We start from the raw sequence: 18218 nt of genomic DNA, 5'->3' as shown, positions 1-18218 counted from the left end.
GGTTAGCGCTGAGAAGAAATATCGGTGTCAATTATACTTAGTCATTCCAAGCACCAGCCTCATCACTTTTGAAATGGTTTAATTTTTAAATTGGGTTTTTATTCAAATTGGAAATTCAGACATCTAGGGTTTCTGGAAAAAGAAACTTTCATGATGGGAGGTTGGTCAATGGTAAAGTTTTCTCTAGTATTTGACATTGAAGTACTTATACAATTTTATTTACATTTAATCAACTCATGGAAAACCGCACGAATGAAGAAATAAAAGAGCACCCAGATATCTTAAAACAGCAAGAAATCCTTCACTTATGTTTTGCAATATATGTGCCTTCCTCCTCAACTTTTGTCTGAAGCTACTGTTATCATTATTGTTTCTGCTACAGTTAAACGTTAATTTTGTGCCTAACGTGTGTCAGCTTGTTTGCCAAGTGCTTTACCTGCATTTTCTCCTTTAGTTCTCACTACACTAGGTAAGAAAAGAACTACTATATTTACCCTATTTTTCAGATGATGGGACTGGCAATCAAGGAGTTTAAAAAACTTGCTAAAAAAATGGTTATGAAGAACCTAGGGGCAGGACAGGAATAAAGACGCAGACTGAGGATACGGGGAGGGGGAAGGGTAAGCTGGGACGAAGTGAGAGAGTGGCATGGACGTATATACACTACCAAATGTAAAATAGATAGCTAGTGGGAAGCAGCCTCATAGCACAGGGAGATCAGCTTGGTGCTTTTGACCAGCTAGAAGATCAGGATCGGGAGAGTGGGAGGGAGGGAGACGCAAGAGGGAAGAGATATGGGGATATATGTATATGTATAACTGATTCACTTTGTTATAATGCAGAAAGTAAGACACCATTGTAAAGCAATTACACTCCAATAAAAACGTTAAAAAAGTAAATTCCTAGAGCAATTTTGAAAAATACCCACATTCAAAATCATTTATAACTATTCAATTAGCATTTCATTTTTATTTTAAGACTGAAGTCAAAGATGTTGAGGGAGTTGAAATGCTTGCCAATGTTCTTGTAGCTTGGAGCTGGGATCCTTGCCATGAAGACCATTACACATCAGTCTTGTTTGCATATCTCCTGAGGGTCTTGGGAAATAATATATGAGAAGCCAAAATCCAAAACGACAAAGATGTACACTTTTGTCTTCTTGATGAGAGCCAAACTACAAACAATCTGAATGTCCCACAAATGTTTTGGTGACTTGTTTCGAATCATTTTGATGATGTGCTTGGCAGATGCAAAATATAATTACCGAGATGTTATAGAAACACCAAATGTTCATAATACTTTTAAAATAATACAAAGTAATACAAATGCCATGGTTGCAACAATATAAAACTATCTTAAAACTAAGAATAGTTCTCTAGTGGTGGAGAGTTTTCTTCTCAAAAATTTAAAATATTGTTATTTTCCATGGAAAACAAATGATTACTATCAATATCTAATATTCATAGAGTGTTTAATTTGCTAGGTACTTTATATACATTGTCTTATCTAATTCAAACCCTAAAATTAGCCTATAAAGTAGATATCATTGCTATGTACATTTTATAGATGAGGACACTGAGGCTTAAGGAGTTTATATAAATTTCCCAAGGTAAACAACTAGTGGTAGAGCCAGTGTTCCAGGAGGCCTAACTGTAGAGTTTAATAACCTGCCTGATGATGATGATGACAACTAATATCTTTGTCACTCTCAGTATGTTCTAAATGCTTTACATTTATCAGGTCGTTAAATCCTCACAATAACTATGCAGTAAGTTCACTATTATCCTCATATTAGAGCTGCATGTGTTTCATCAATATCTTTGTCATCATTAAAGCCACTTGAGTTTTGTAGCACAGTTTTCCAGGACATGTCAACTTTACCTCCATCTAAATTTCTCAAGACCCTTGGCGTTTTCAAGCAGGAGCCAGCACAGTACTGGAAATTTTATTCCCAGACACTTTTCCTACTGGAGTCTTTGGCTTGTACCAGTGTGGGCTGGGGATGCTCTGCATCTGGGCACACCTGCCATCCTCAAGCTTCTCTGCCCTTGTCCTGGGGAATCCCTTCACTCTCTCCAGGGTGAGAGCATCAGCTTCCTAGATCCCATGTTTTTCTCTTGAATTCACTTACCACTTTAGGAGAACTTCATCAGGTAGCCTCCTGAGAAAAAGTTCATTGGGGGGGATAGATTTTTTGAGATCTTTAAATTTTTCTATTGGAGTTCCTTTCCTGCTATGATAATTTTTAATTCCCAAGAGCTCTTTTTTTTTTAAATTGCCACCTGTTCTTACTTCATGTATACCCCATCTTCTTGTCTCTTTCAGAATATTAATAACAGCCTTTTTGAAGATTTTTACATTTTCTCTTTTCATGGATTATTTCTTCCAACTTTTCTTTGTTTGCTTTGTTCTCTCTCATATTAGAAAGCTATTGATAGAATCACCTCAAATGTCTGCTGATTCTTGGTTGTCTGCTTCTGTTGAAGAATGGCACACTAATAAGCTATTGGGAAGCTCAGAACACATAGATGGCTTTTTTTGAATGTGGGATTTGCTGTAGAATTATCTGGTGTGTTTTATTGTTAGGGAATCGCAATGTTGGTATTTTGAGGTCTTTTCTCTTTTGGCTTGTCAGATTATTCAGAGAAGAATTTTCCAGTTTTCTATGTGGAAAGTACATACCCAGCTGCCACCATTCTGGGGTCCAAGAGGGCAAGTGAAGATCCAAAGATAAGCCCCTTGGGAGAAAAAAATGCAGAATCCAGAACTATGCAGGTAACTCCAGAAAGTTTGTTTATATTAATTTCATATAACTATCAGCCAAAAATCTACTAGACCTTACAACCTCATGTTTAAAAGCTCTAAACATTTTTTTAAAGGCCTGTGAAAAATGTTTCTTATATCTAGCCTTATATATCTGCCTTAGATAATTATAGGTTCCTAAATGATCCATTAAGAAAAACATGTTTATGACTCCATGAGTAATGTGCAAAATGGACAGAGAGTTTTGAAATCTTCTCAAGATTTTAGAGACATCCCCAAACAGTTTATATTATTTTGACAATTATTGGGCCGGAGAGTTTTTTCGAAAATGAAAACAAAAATCACAGTAACTTCAAGTTATTTCACGGTTACATATGTATGTTAGCAGTTGAAATCTTTCATTTCTCTACAGTTTCTTTATAGGTAATAAAGTCATAAGTCTCATTGTAACAAGTGAAGCCAAACAGTTGCAGGTAAAAAGTTAACTTTTGTTCTCCAACTCACGTCAGGCCAGGTTTCTGAGGTAAACAGCCTGTATGTACATTTCCACACCTTTCTCCATGCTCATATAAACCTATATACTAATAAATGGGAATATACTTTTGGTTTGTTTTTGTCTTTCACAAATACTGGATCGTACAATACACATTACTACTCTGTACTTCAGTTTCTACATGTAATGATGCACACATTCATCCCTCTTAAAAGATGTCAGTTGTTTTTTTAAACATCCACTTAACATTCAAAATTGGGGTTTCTCATTCCTTACTCTGTCAATTAGACTGTTTAAAAATTACTTACTTTTTTCTTCTACAAGCAAGGCTGCAGTAAATAATCTTGTCTTTACATCCTCACACCCAGATACTTTTATTTCTAGGAATTGATTCCCAAGTATAGTACTCCTGGGGGAAAGGACAGGTGTACTTTAGCATTTTAATAAATATTGCCAATTGCTTTTCAGAAACCTATAACAATTCACATCTTTATCAGTAGTATAAGCTAGAAGGGTTTTAAACTTTTTATTTTATATTAGAGTATAGTTGATTGACAATGTTGTGTTAGTTTCAGGTGTGTACAGCAAAGTGATTCAGTTATACATATAAATGTATCTATTCTTATTCAATTTCATTTCCCATTTAGGTTGTTACATAATATTGAGCATAGTTCCCTGTGCTATACAGTAGGTCCTTGTTGGTTATCCATGTACATGTACATGTCAATCCCAAACTCCCGAACAATCCCTTCTCCCCTGGTAACTGTAAGTTGTTTTCTAAGTCTGTGAGTTTGTTTCTGTTTTGTAAATAAGTTCATTTGTATCATTTCTTTTTAGATTCTGCATATAAGTGATATCATATGATATTTCTCTTGCTCTGACTTACTTCACTTGGTATGACAATCTCTAGGTCCATCCATGTTGCTGCAAATGGCGTTATTTCATTCTTTTTAATGGCTGAGTAATCTTCCATTGTATATATGTACCACATCTTTATCCATTCCTCTGTCAATGGACATTTAGGTTTCTTCCATGTCTTGGCTATTGTAAACAGTGCTGCAATGAACATTGGGGTGCATGTATTCTTTTGGACCATGTTTTTCTCCGGATATATGCCCAGGAGTGGGATTACAGGATCATATGGTAGCTCTATTTTTAGTTTTTTAAGGAACCTCCATACTGTTCTTCATAGTGGCTCTACCAAGTTTCATTCCCACCAACAGTGTAGGAGGGTTCCCTTCTTTCCACACCCTCTCCATCATTTATTGTTTGTGGATTTTTTGATGTTAGCCATTTTGACTGGTGTGAGGTGATATCTCATTGTAGTTTTGGTTTGCATTTTTCTTATAAATAAAGATGTTGAACATCTTTTCATGTGCCTCTTGACCATCTGCATGTCTTCTTTGGAGAAATGTCTATTTAGGTCTTCTGCCCATTTTTGATTGGGTTGTTTGTTTTGATGGTATTAAGCTGCACGAGCAGTTTCTAAATCTTGAGGACTAATCCCTTGTAGGTCACATCATTTGCAAATATTTTCTCCCAATCTGTGGGTTGTCTTTTCCTTTTGTTTATGGTTTCCTGTGCTGTGCAAAAGCTTTTGATTTTAATTAGGTCCCATTTGTTTATTTTTGTTTTTATTTCCATTACTCTGGGAGACAGATCAAAAAAGATATTGCTGTGATTTATGTCAGAAAGTGTTCTGCTCTGTTTTCCTCTAAGAGTTGTAGAGTGTCCAGTCTCACACTTAGGTCTTTAATCCATTTGAGCTTATTTTTGTGTATGGTGTTAAAGAATGTTCTAATTTCACTTTTTTTACATGTAGCTCTCCAGTTTTCCCAACACCATTTATTGAAGAGACGGTCTTTCTCCAATTGTATAGTCTGGTCTCCTTTGTCATAGTTTAATTGACCGTAGGTACGTGGGTCTATTTCTGGGCTTTCTATCCTGTTCCATTGATCTATTTTTCTATTTTTGTGCTAGTGCCATACTGTTTTGATGACTATAGCTTTGTAGTATAATCTGAAGTCAGGGAGCCTGATTCCTCCAGATCCGTTTTTATTTCTCAAGATGGCTTTGGCTATTTGGGGTCTTTTATATCTCCATACCAATTTTAAGATTTTTCTAGTTCTGTGAAAAATGCCATTGGTAATTTGATAGGGATTACATTGAATCTGTAGATTGCTTTGGGTAGTATAGTCATTTTGAAAATGTTGATGTTTCCTATCCAAGAACATGGTATATCTTTCCAGCTGTTTGTGTCGTCTTTGATTTCTTTCATCAGTATCTTATAGTTTTCAGAGTATAGGTCTTTTGCCTCCTTATGTAGGTTTATTCCTAGGTATTTTATTCTTTTTGATGTGATGGTAAATGAGATTGTTTCTTGAATTTTTCTTTCTAATCTTTCATTGTTAATGTATAGGAATGCAAGAGATTTCTGTGCATTAATTTTGTATCCTGCTACTTTACCAAATTCATTGATTAGCTCTAGTAGTTTTCTGGTGACATCTTTAGGATTATCTATGTATAGTATCATGTCATCTGCAAACACTGACAGTTTTACTTTTTCTTTTCTAATTTGTATTCCTTTTATTTCTTTTTCTTCTCTGATTGCCGTGGCTAGGACTTCTAAAACTATGTTGAATAATAGTGGCGAGAATGGATATCCTTGTCTTGTTCTTGATCTGAGAGGAAATGCTTTCAGTTTTTCACCATTGAGAATGATGATTGCTGTGGGTTTGTCATATATGGCCTTTGTTATATTGTGTAGGTTCCCTCTGTGCCCACTTTCTGGAGAGTTTTTATCATAAATGGGTGGTGAACTTTTTCAAAAGCTTTTTCTGCATTTATTGAGGTCATCATATGGTTTTTATCCTTCAATTTGTTAATATGGTGTATCACATTGATTGATATGCATATATTGAAGAATCCTTGCATCCCTGGGATAAATCCCACTTGATCATGGTGTATGATCCTTTTAATATGTTGTTGGATTCTGTTTGCTAGTATTTTGTTCAGGTTTTTTGCATCTGTATTCATTAGTGATACTGGGCAGTAATTTTCTCTTTTTGTAGTTTCTTTGTCTGGTTTTGGTATCAGGGTGATGGTGGCCTCATAGAATGAGTTTGGGAGTGTTCCTCTCTCTGCAATTTTTGGAAGAGTTTGAGAAGGATGGGTGTTAGCTCTTCTCTAAATTTTTTGATAGAATTCACCTGTGGAGCCGTATGGTGTAAGTTTAGATTGTTTATTTGAGGTTTTTCTTGTTTCTTGAGGTAGGATTGTATTGCTATAAATTTCCCTCTTAGAACTGCTTTGCAGCATCCCATAGGTTTTGGGTCATTGTGTTTTCATTGTCCTTTGTCTCTAGGTATTTTTTGATTTCCTCTTTGATTTCTTCAGTGATCTCTTAGTTATTTAGTAACATATTGTTTAGCCTCCACGTGTTTGTGTTTTCTTACTCTTTTTCCCTTGTAATTTATTTCTAATCTCCTAGCTTTGTGGTCAGAAAAGATGCGTGATATGATTTCAGTTTTCTTAAATTTACCAAGGCCTGATTTGTGACCCAAGGTGTGATCAGTCTTGGAGAATGTTCTGTGTGCACTTGAGAGGAAAGTGTAATCTGCTGTTTTGGGGTGGAATGTCCTATAAATATCAATTGAATCTATCTGGTCTGTTGTGTTATTTAAAGCTTTTGTTTCCTTATTAATTTTCTGTTGGATGATCTGTCCATTTGCGTAAATGAGGTGTTAAAGTTCCCCACTATTACTGTGTTACTGTCGATTTCCTCTTTTATAGCTGTTAACATTTGCCTTATGTATTGAGGTGCTCCAATGTTGGGTGCATATATGTTTATAATTGTCATATCTTCTTCTTGGATTGATCCCTTGATCATTATGAGGTGTCCTTCCTTGTCTCTTGTAACATTCTTTATTTTAAAGTCTATTTTATCAGATATGAGTATTGCTACTGCAGCTTTCTTTTGATTTCAATTTGCATGGAATATCTTTTTCCATACCCTCACCTTCAGTCTGTGTGTGTCCCTAGGTCTGAATTGGGTCTCTTGTAGACAGCACATATATGCGTCTTGTTTTTGTATCCATTCAAAGAACCTGTGTCTTTTGGTTGGAACATTTAATCCATTCACATTTAAGGTAATTATCGATATGTATGTTCCTATTACCATTTTCTTAATTGTTTTTAGTTTGTTTTTGTAGGTCCTTTTCTTCTTTTGTGTTTCCCACTTAGAGAAGTTTCTTTAGCATTTGTTGTAGAGCTGGCTTGGTGGTGCTGAATTCTCTTAGCTTTTGCTTGTCTATAAAACTTTTGATTTCTCCATCAAATCTGAATGAGATCCTTGTCGGGTAGAGTAATCTTGGTTGTAGTTTCTTCCCTTTCATCACTTAAAATATATCATGCCTCTCGCTTTTGGCTTGTAGAGTTTCTGCTGAGAAATCAGCTGTTAACCTTACGGGAGTTCCCTTGTATAGTGTCATTTTTCCCTTGCTGCTTTTAATAATTTTTCTTTGTCTTTAATTTTTGTCAATTTGATTACTATGTGTTGGCATGTTTCTCATTGGGTTTATCCTGCCTGGCATTCTCTGAGCTTCCTGGACTTGGGTGGCTATTTCCTTTCCCATGTTAGGGAAGTTTTCAACTATAATCTCTTCAAATATTTTCTCAGGTCCTTTCTTTCTCTCTTCTCCTTCTGAGACCTCTATAATGTGAATGTTGGTGCTTTTAATGTTGTCCCAGAGGTCTCTTAGACTGTCTTCATTTCTTTTCATTCTTTATTCTTTTCCATGGCAGTGATTTCCACCATTCTGTCTTCCAGGTCACTTATCCATTCTTCTGCCTCAGTTATTCTGCTATTGATTCCTTCTAGTGTATTTTTCATTTGTTATTGTATTGTTCATCTCTGTTTGTTTGTTCATTAATTCTTGTAGGTCTTTGTTAAACATTTCTTGCATCTTCTCGATCTTTGCCTCCATTCTTTTTCCGAGGTCCTAGATCATCTTCACTATCATTATTCTGAATTCTTTTTCTGGAAGGTTATCTAACTCCAATTCATTTAGTTTTTCTGGGCGTTTATCTTGTTCATCATCTGGTGCGTAGTCCTCTGCCTTTTCATCTTGTCTATGTTTCTGTGAATGTGGTTTTCGTTCCACAGGCTGCAGGATTGTAGTTCTCCTTGCTTCTGCCGTCTGCCCTCTGGTGGATGAGGCTATCTAAGTGGCTTTTGCAAGCTTCCTGATGGGAGGGACTGGTGGTGGGTATAGCTGAGTGTTGCTCCGGTGATCAGAGCTGAGTAAAACTTTGATCTGCTTGTCTGCTGATGGGTGGGTTGGGTTTCCTTCCTGTTGGTTGTTGGCCTGAGGCGACCCAACACTGGAGCCTACCCGGCTCTTTGGTGGGGCTAATGGCGGACTCTGGGAAGGCTCACACCAAGGAGTACTTCCCAGAACTCCTGCCGCCAGTGTCCTTGTTCCCATGGTGAGCCACAGCAACCCCCCACCTCTGCAGGAGACCCTCCAACACTAGCAATTAAGTCTGGTTCAGTCTTCTATGGGGTCACTGCTCCTTCCCCCTGAGTCCTGATGTGCACACTACTTTGTGTGTGCCCTCCAAGAGTGGAGTCTCTGCTTCCCCCAGTCCTGTCGAAATCCTGCAATCACATCCCACTAGGCTTTAAAGTCTGGTTCTCTGGGAATTTCTCATCCTGTTGCCAGACCCCCAGGTTGGAAGCCTGACATGGGGCCCAGAACTTTCACTGCTCTGGGTGGACTTCTGTGGTATAATTGTTCTCCACTTTGTGAGTCACCCACCAGTGGTTATGGGATTTGATTTTATTGTGGTTGAGTCCCTTGTACCATCTCATTGCTATTTCTCCTTTGTCTTTGGATGTGGGGTATCTTTTTTGGTGAGTTCCAGTGTCTTCCTGTCGATGATTGTTCAGCAGTTAGCTGTGATTCTGGTGCTCTCACAAGAGGGAGTGAGTGCACGGCCTTCTACTCTGCCATCTTGAACCAATCTCAACATAACATTTAAGTTAAACATAATATTAAAGGTTATATGTAAGGCAACGCATGAATACTTGACATATAAGCTGTAGGACTACCTGTTTAGAGGTCAGAGGATGAGAAATCTCCTGCTGCCATGTCTTGTGATGTCTGTTCTCATTGGTGTGCAACTGTTGTTGCAATAAAGGTGCTTTGTGTCTCTTACAGAAATATTTTAGTAGCTCATTTGTTTTTTCACATTTTTGTTTCTCTCATCAAAGGCTATTGATAGTAATAATAGCAGCAATTATTTATCAATAGCTTACTATGTGCAGGCAGTGTGCCATGGCAGTGAGTGTTCGATGGCATTTTACGTTTGGCAGGCTTACCTGTGGGAGGAAGAGTAGGCTAGGTGGTGGGCCTCCAGTTCAAATTTTAGTGTGGGGATTAGGAAGTCTAAAGTAACCCTAAGAAGTGTAGTAGTTAGAAATGTATTCAAGAGCAAATAACTGAAAACTTGACTCTGAGGGGACTAATCACTTAAGAATTATTTTCTTACCAAATAATCATAATTTGGAAGTAGGGATTTTTCTGCATGTGTTCAGCAGCATGGTGACATGAAGGCGTTTTTTGTTTTGCTTTGTTTTTTTGGCTGCATTGGATCTTTGTTGCTGCACGCAGGCTTTCTCTAGTTGCGGCGAGTGGGGGCTACTCTTCGTTGCAGTGCGCGGGCTTCTCATTGCGGTGGCTTCTCTTGTTTTGGAGCACAGGCTCTAGCCACACAGGCTTCAGTAGTTGCAGCATGTGGGTTCCGTAATTGCGGCTTGTGGGCTTTAAAGTGCAGGCTCAGTAGTTGTGGTGCACAGGCTTAGTTGCTCCACGGCATGTGGGACCTTCCCAGACCAGGGATCAAACCCGTGTCCCCTGCATTGGCAGGCGGATTCTTAACCACTGTGCCACCAGGGAAGTCCCTGAAGGCCAGCGGTTTTGAAATTACTTTAGTTCTTCTATGATTGTTATCACTGGTCCCAAGATGGCTGCCCTAGCTCCAGGTTTTACAACTATGTTTAAGGAAAGCAAAACAGGGAAGGAGAAAAAAGGGGGAAGGAGAAAAAAGGGATAGTGCAAACATATTTGTTTCCTTCATCAAAAAATGGGCAGCTTCATCCCAGAAGTCTCCATCAGAATATTGTTACATCCCTATTGGCAAGAAGTATGTCATATGGCCACTCCTAGATGCACGAAAGGCTAGGAAAGCAATATATACCTTTCCTAAGCCCTATGGTAGAGGCAGCAAGATGGAAGTGGTTTGAGAATTACGTACTGGTTTAGGCAGTGGATATTATTGTAGGACAAAGAACTGCTGGGAGTGAGAATATGTGTTTTACATTAACTCTCATTTAATTATCACAACAGTGCTGTAGATAGGTGCTTTTATTACCCCATTTTACAGATAAGAAAATGGAGATTAGTTTCTACCTTTCTTGTGTGCTGTAGCCATCTCCTGTCTTTTCTGTGGTAATTTAATCTATTATTTCTCTTTAAATTTTTTTCCAATCATTTCTTCTCTACTGTCCACTGACTGTTCATTTATCCCCCAAAAAGAATTTCCTCTCAACCCTGTTGCTACTACTGTTTTTGTCCAACATTTTAAAGTTTTCCACACTTGCCTTTTTTTCATTACAACTCAACTCTTGAACTTCTTTGCTTATGCAATTTGCTTCTCCCACTCTCCTTCTCTTTACTAGAACTGCCACTTTCAGAGGTAAAACGCAGCTCTTTCCTCAATTCTCTGGCCTTCATTACAGGTTGTCTCCTCATTGTCTTCCCATCTCCTCTGCCTGCTCTCTCTCTCTATTCACAGAACTTCTTTTACTTCAAAGATGAGGACGTGTTCCAACACCAGTCCTCTGATATCAGAAATCATTTTTATATTCATCCTTTTTACTATTACCTCATGTCCCATGCTATCTTGGATCTGAAGTCTTATGTCTACTTACTGGACATCATTTGAATGCCTCCTGTCACTTCAAAAATCCATGTTTCTAAGATATGGCCCATTTCTTTTCTTTTTAAAACCCCCTTTTCTGGCACTCTATGTGGATTTTTCTTCTTCACCTGTCCCGTGATTTCCAGACCTGTGGTCATCTTTGGCTTTTCTTTCTCACAATAGGCACCAATGTCAATGATCCTTCCTTTATGGAGTTTCTCACATCCGTCACGTGTGATCAGCCTCTCATCTATCTCACTCATGTCCTATAGAAATTCTTTCCTAGCTGGTCTCCTTACCCAGACTCAGTCTATTCTACTTATTACTGATCTATTAATTTTCCAGATTGGTACATTTGCTAAACCTTCAATGGCTCTTTTCTCTAGGAAGAAAAGCCAAAGCCTGACATTGAAGGTCTCTCCACAGTCTGTCATTTCTCTTCCTATTCAGTCATTTCTCCTAGTTCTCAGTCAATTGACTGATTTATGGTTCCTTAAATAGTAGCGCAAACACTTCTCCCTGTGGCTGTTAGCTGATACCTTCTCCCTGATTGAAATCATCTTTCAGTTTCTCCTTCTGATTTATTCTCTTGATGTCCTATACTCTCTCCCTGGACAATATTATCTTTCCCCAGGGATTCAGCCAACACCTTGTGCTTGTCTAAATGTTGATCATTGTAGACACCAGAATCTTCTAAAGGTAGTTTACACAGAAGGGATTTCTTGAGGGAGATATTTCTTTGCATAAGCAAAGGGATTTCCATTCTGACTGGTGTGAGGTGGTACCTCACTGTAGTTTTGACACTTAAATCACAATTTTGCATCTTGTAATTTTTGGGGGGCGGGGGCCATGGGAGAATTCAATGCTAGAAAAGGTGGACTTATACTACATGGAATTACCAACATGGGAATCAACCCCAAATCTATATATTTAGCTCAGAACTTAATTCGTAGCTACAGACTTTGTATAAACAGCTCCATATGAAAATCTTAGAAGCACTTCAAACTTGTCAAGTCCAATGCTAATCTTAACCATCTTCACTACAAATACTTGGTGCTGTTCTTAGACCCCAAGTTGGTGAAGGGGCCTACTGTCCACACCCAGTTGCCAAGACAGACACATTGTAATAAGCCTCAATTCTGTCTCCTTCTACCTTGCACCCTGCACTTCTTTGTGCCAAGTCACCTATACTTCCTAAGAATATCTCATTTATCTGATGCACTCCTTCCCCTTTGACACTGCTCTAAAACAGGCTCTGTTCCCTCTTGCCTCTACATAGCTAAAGCCTTCTCACTCTGTTCCTCTCCTCACTTCTAATGTCCCCTCCCCAGGTTTGCAAGAATGAATTTCTAATGTTTTAATATGATCATATCACCAATCTGCTCAGAAAATTTCAACAGAGGTCCCATTGCCCAGAGGATAAAATCTAAAGCTCTTGCAAGGATTTCAGAATTCACTGGTACCTGACCCTAGACATTTCCCACTGTGAAGTCTGCAAGTCAGCAATACTAAATGCTTACATTACCTAAACATATTCTGCTCTTTCATGCTGAGCCCTCTGTCTGGGAAGCCCAATTTTCCTTCTGTCAAACTCCTCTTCATCCTTTCAATTTAGGTATAAATATTTGCTTCTAAGTAGCAATCAACATAATCACAGAATGCAAATCTCAGGTTAAACAATGACAATTTCTCTTTTAGGTATTAGTTTTGGATGTACTTGTTATCCTCTCCCCTTCCTTCTTCACTCCCTTCTTTTTCTTCAGAACTATTGGAGAGATGGACAATAAATGGCTCAGAGACCCTTAAATCTCTCTCACACTCAAAAGTCAACCAGCATATTCTTCAAAGATCTGTTTTTCAATGTCCTTGAAGGAAGGGAAGGTAGCAAATATAAAATAAATGGTCATTGACAGCTCTAAATCTTTTCTGCTATTCATTATAGTTTGAAAACTTTGGAAGGATAACACCAAATGCCTTAGTATTTCCTTCCATTAATGAAGGAGTGTACTTCACTCCAGCTTTTCTTTCACTTCTAATTTTCTGATGCTTGAATTCAGGTGCAAAATGACATAGAGATGAAAAAGACTATAGAAAAGTTCAGTGAAACCAAGAGCTGGTTCTTTGAGAAGATAAGCAAAATTGACAAACCTTTAGCTAGACTTAACAAGAAAATAAGAGAGGGCTCAAATAAATAAAATAAGAAATGAAAGAGGAGACATTGTAACTGATACCACAGAAATACAAAGGATCATAAGAGACTGCTAGGAACAAATGTATGCCAACCAACTGGACAAACTAGAAAGAAATTTTGGGGAACATACTACCTTCCAGGACTAAATCAGGAAGAAATAGAAAATCTGAACAGACTACTTACTAGTAAGGAGATTGAATCAATACTCACAAACCTCCCTACAAACAAAAGTCCAGGACCAGACAACTTCACTGATGAATTCTACCAGACATTCAAAAAAGAATTAATACCAATCCTTCTCAAATTCTCCCCCAAAATAGAAGAGGAGGTAACACTTCCAGATACCAAAATCAGACAAGGATACCACAAGAAAATAAAATTACAGGCCAAGATCCCTGATAAACATAGATGTAAAAATCCTCAACAAAATATTAGTAAACTGAATTCAACAGTATATAAAAGGGATCATACACCACAATCAAGTAAAATTTATTCCAGAGATGCAAGGATGGTTCAACATCCTGAAATCAATCAATGTCATATACCACATTAACAAAATGAAAGCTAAAAATCATATAATCATCTCAACAGATGCAGAAAAAACATTTGACAGAATTCAACATGTGCTTATGATACAAGCTCTCAACAAGCTGGTTATAGAGGGAACATACCTCAGTAAAGGCCATATATGAGAAGCCCAGCTGACATCATACTCAATAGTGAAAATCTGAAAGCATTTCCTCTAAGATCAGAAACATGACAGGGATGCCCACTCTCACCACTTTTATTCAGCATGGTATTGGAAGGCCTAGCCAGAGCAATTAGGCAAGAAAAAGAAATAAAAGGCATCCAAATTATAAAAGAGGGAAAACTGTCACTATTTGCAAATGAGATGATAGTGTATAGAGAAAACCCTAAAGACTCTGCCAGAAAAACCTGTTAGAACTAATAAATTCAGTAAATTTGCAAGATATAAAATCAATATACAGAAATCTGTTGCATTTCTATACACTAATAATGAGTGACAAGAAAGAGAAAGAAAACAATCCCATTTACCTGAAACCAAAAAAGAAGAAAATATAGGCAGTAAGCTCCTTGACATTGAACTTGGTGATAATTTTTTGTATTTGACACCAAAAGCAAAAGCAACAAAAGCAAAAATAAACAAGTGGGACTACATCAAACTAAAAAGCTCTGCACAGGAAAAAGGCTATCAATAAAATGAAATGGCCACCTACTAAATGGAACAAAATATTTGCAAATAATCCATCTGGTATGGTGTTAATATCCAAGATATATAAAAACTCATATAACTCAACAGCAAAAAACCAAACAATTGGATTAAAAATGGGCAGAGGACCTGAAAGACAGTTTTCCAAAGAAGAGCTCCAAATGCCCAACAGACACATGAAAGGATGCTCCATATCATTAGTCATCAGGGAAATGCAAATCAAAACCACAATAAGATACCACCTCACACTTGTTAGAATGGGTATTATCAAAAAGACAAGAAATAACAAGTGTGGGCAGGGATATGGAGAAAAGGGAATGTTTGTACAATGTTGGTGGGAATGTAGAAATTGATGCAGCCACTATGGAAAATAGTATGGAGGTTCCTCAAAAATTAAAAATAGAACTAGCATATGAGCCAGCAATTCTACTTCTAGGTATATACCTGAAGAAAACAAAAAGCTAACTGGAAAAGATATATCCATCCCCATGTTCACTGCAGCGTTATTTACAATAGCCAAGATATGGAAACAAACTAAATGTCCAGATGAATGGATAAAGAAGAAGTGGTCTATATATACAATGGAATTTTATTCAGCCATGAAAGAGATGAATACTTGCCACTTGTGACAATATGGATGGACCTCGAGGGCATCATGTTAGGTGAAATAAGTCAGATATAGAAAGACAAATACTGCATGATCTCACTTATATGTGGAATCTGAAAAAAAAAAAACACATAGATACAGAGAACAGAATATTTGCCAAAGATGGAGGTGCTGGGGGGTGGGCAAAATAGGGGAAGGGAGTCAAAAGGTACAAACTCTCAGTTATTAAAAAAAATCCTGAGGATGTAATGTACAGCATGGAGAATATATTAGTTAATAATATTGTATTGCATATTTGAAAGTTTCTAGGAGACTAAATCGTAAATGTACTCATCACAAGAAAAAAAAATCAGTGTCAAAAGAAATACTTAGTCTTCATGTTATTTCCCAATCTCTCTCTCAGCCATGCTGAAACATGGAATTACCTAGGAGATATTCAGTATTTAAATTTAGAATGAACTAAAATTTTTCTTGCTTCAAAGCTGTAGTTATGACCCTTTAAGGCAGTTAGACATCTCCCAAAACACTATAAATTATTGGTTTATGGTGAGTAGTAGTTTTTTTTTTATTTAATTTTTTGGCTGCGTTGGGTCTTTGCTGCTGCACGCGGGCTTTCTCTAGTTGTGGTGAGCGGGGACTACTCTTCGTTGTGGTGTGCGAGCTTCTCATTGCGGTGGCTTCTCTTGTTGTGCAGCATGGGCTCTAGGCATGCAGGCTTCACTAGTTGCGGCACGCCCTAGAGCACGTGGGCTTCAGTAGTTGTGGCTCGCGGGCTCTAGAGCGCAGGCTCAGTAGTTGTGGCACACAGGCTTAGTTGCTCTGTGGCATGTGGGATCTTCCCAGACCAGGGATCGAACCTGTGTCCCCTGCATTGGCAGGTGGATTCTTAACCACTGCACCACCAGGGATGTCCTGAGTGGTAGTCTTTAAACATCATTTTTAGATAAGAATTGTCTGATGATTTCTGACTTGCTTTTGTTCCTAATAAATCTACTGAGTTATTTGTTGACATGGCAAATACCTCAAAGAGCAAGACTGGAAAAGGAAACCAGATGCTTTACTCTCTCTAGTTATCTTTGCTCATGCGTTAGTTTTGTTTACGAGTTATTCAGCAACCTCTGGGTTCTTTTGATGACTGTGGTAGGGCTGTGCAAGATGATCTTCTGGCCCTTGGATCCCAAGTGAATGAAATGAGCAAACCAGGTAGACATATATGACAAAAAAGTTCATCAAAATGGTGTTTGGCCTCTAGGGCCCCCACTCTAGTTTTATTCTTGCCATACTAATTTTGGTTTCTCTTCCTATGCAATGGTCCATTTCCTGAATGTTTGCTGGGTATTTGACAGTTAAATATAATTTGATATACTTCAGTAAAATGGTCAATTGCACATTTTTGGAGAATACTTAATAGAGGTTATTTGTGCAGTAATCATTTGCTAACAGAATTAAGTAGTCAGGTGTCTAAGAATGTAATTATTAAATACATACTTGCTCTTACTCAACTTCTGAGTAATTTTTTTTTTTTTTTTTTTTTTGTGGTACGCGGGCCTCTCACTGTTGTGGCCTCTCCCTTTGTGGAGCACAGGCTCCGGACGCGCAGGCTCATCAGCCATGGCTCACGGGCCAGGCCTCTGTGCAACCAGTAGGATTTTATGCCCACTATTGTGACATGGGCATTTAGAACCATCTCTTTTTCCTCTGAATCTCACATTATCAGCACCAATATAAAAACATTGGAGCACCCAGTAACATGGGAACGTGGTGTTCCATGATGTTAGGACAATCTGAAAACTCAGGGACATTCTGAAAGCTCCCCTAACCCTCAATATCTCCTTCAGTATCTTTGACAAAAGAATTAAACTGTTCCCTACGTTTACGTGGCACTGCATAGTTGACAAGCCTTTTCACTAGCATCATTCCATCTAATCTCCATGAAGCTGTAATGGGTTGGTAGAGTAATTTTTTAAAACAATGGATAAAATGGGTTTAGAGAGGTTGAGTAATTTACTGAAGGTCACAAATAAGTGGTAGATCACTTGCTCTAAGTCTAGAGTCCTTTCCACAATATCAAACAAATTGTAGACATGGAAACAAATCACACTTTTAAAGATAGCTAAAGCTCCTTAAAGGAATAAGCTTTTCATTACACATTTAGAGATGAAGGTCAAAGTGCAAATCTTCCCCTGAGAAAGCACTAACAAATGGGGACCATAGACTTTCACATGTTCAAAGAATTAATTCCAGGGTTATAGGCTTAAGACATGGTAGTTAATAGAAAAGTTCTAGTTTGAAAAGATTTTTGCACAAATGTACATCTCTATGTGTATATACATCTACTTAGAAAATCTATTGCTTTGGGTGTTTGTGCCGTTTCTTAGTTACCCTTTTTACACGCTGTGTCCACAGCTGCTTTATTCCCATCCCTAGACTTCAAGCCACCGTATTATTTTTAATTACCTTATGACTTATTTTCAGTCAATTGTAATAACTAAGATCATTTAACCAATAAAGTACTTTCTTGAGTAAAAGTTATAGACTTTTGGAATATGGTTCCAAGAGCAGTTCAGTTTTCAGATTTACTATTCAAACCTCACATTTATCACATATAGTATGAAACTGTAGTATAAAAACACTTCCCTTCACCTTAAAAATATGTGACATTTCCCTAAGAAATTCCTTGCACTTAGAAGTTCTGGACCTTCTCCACTTATAAATCTGAGTGTATCCTTTCGCAGACTATGTGTAGTTTTTACTGTAGGGTTTTGCTACATTTCATAAAAAGGAAAATACAGACAGTAGAAGTACAGGTAGAAGACTTGGAGCACAATAGTCCATCACATGTATGTTGGGGAATAAGTATCATGAGGACTTTCTCAATGACTAAGGCTTCAAAGACTAAGGGTGGCAAAGATACAAAAAGTGCAAAAACCCAAAAGAAATACCTTTCCTC

This window comes from Delphinapterus leucas, chromosome 5 (genome assembly GCF_059928025.1).
Source record: "Delphinapterus leucas isolate spDelLeu-1000000601 "Yukka" chromosome 5, BTC_Dleu_Yukka2, whole genome shotgun sequence".
NCBI lineage: Eukaryota > Metazoa > Chordata > Mammalia > Artiodactyla > Monodontidae > Delphinapterus > Delphinapterus leucas.
This window is presented reverse-complemented; position numbering follows the sequence as displayed.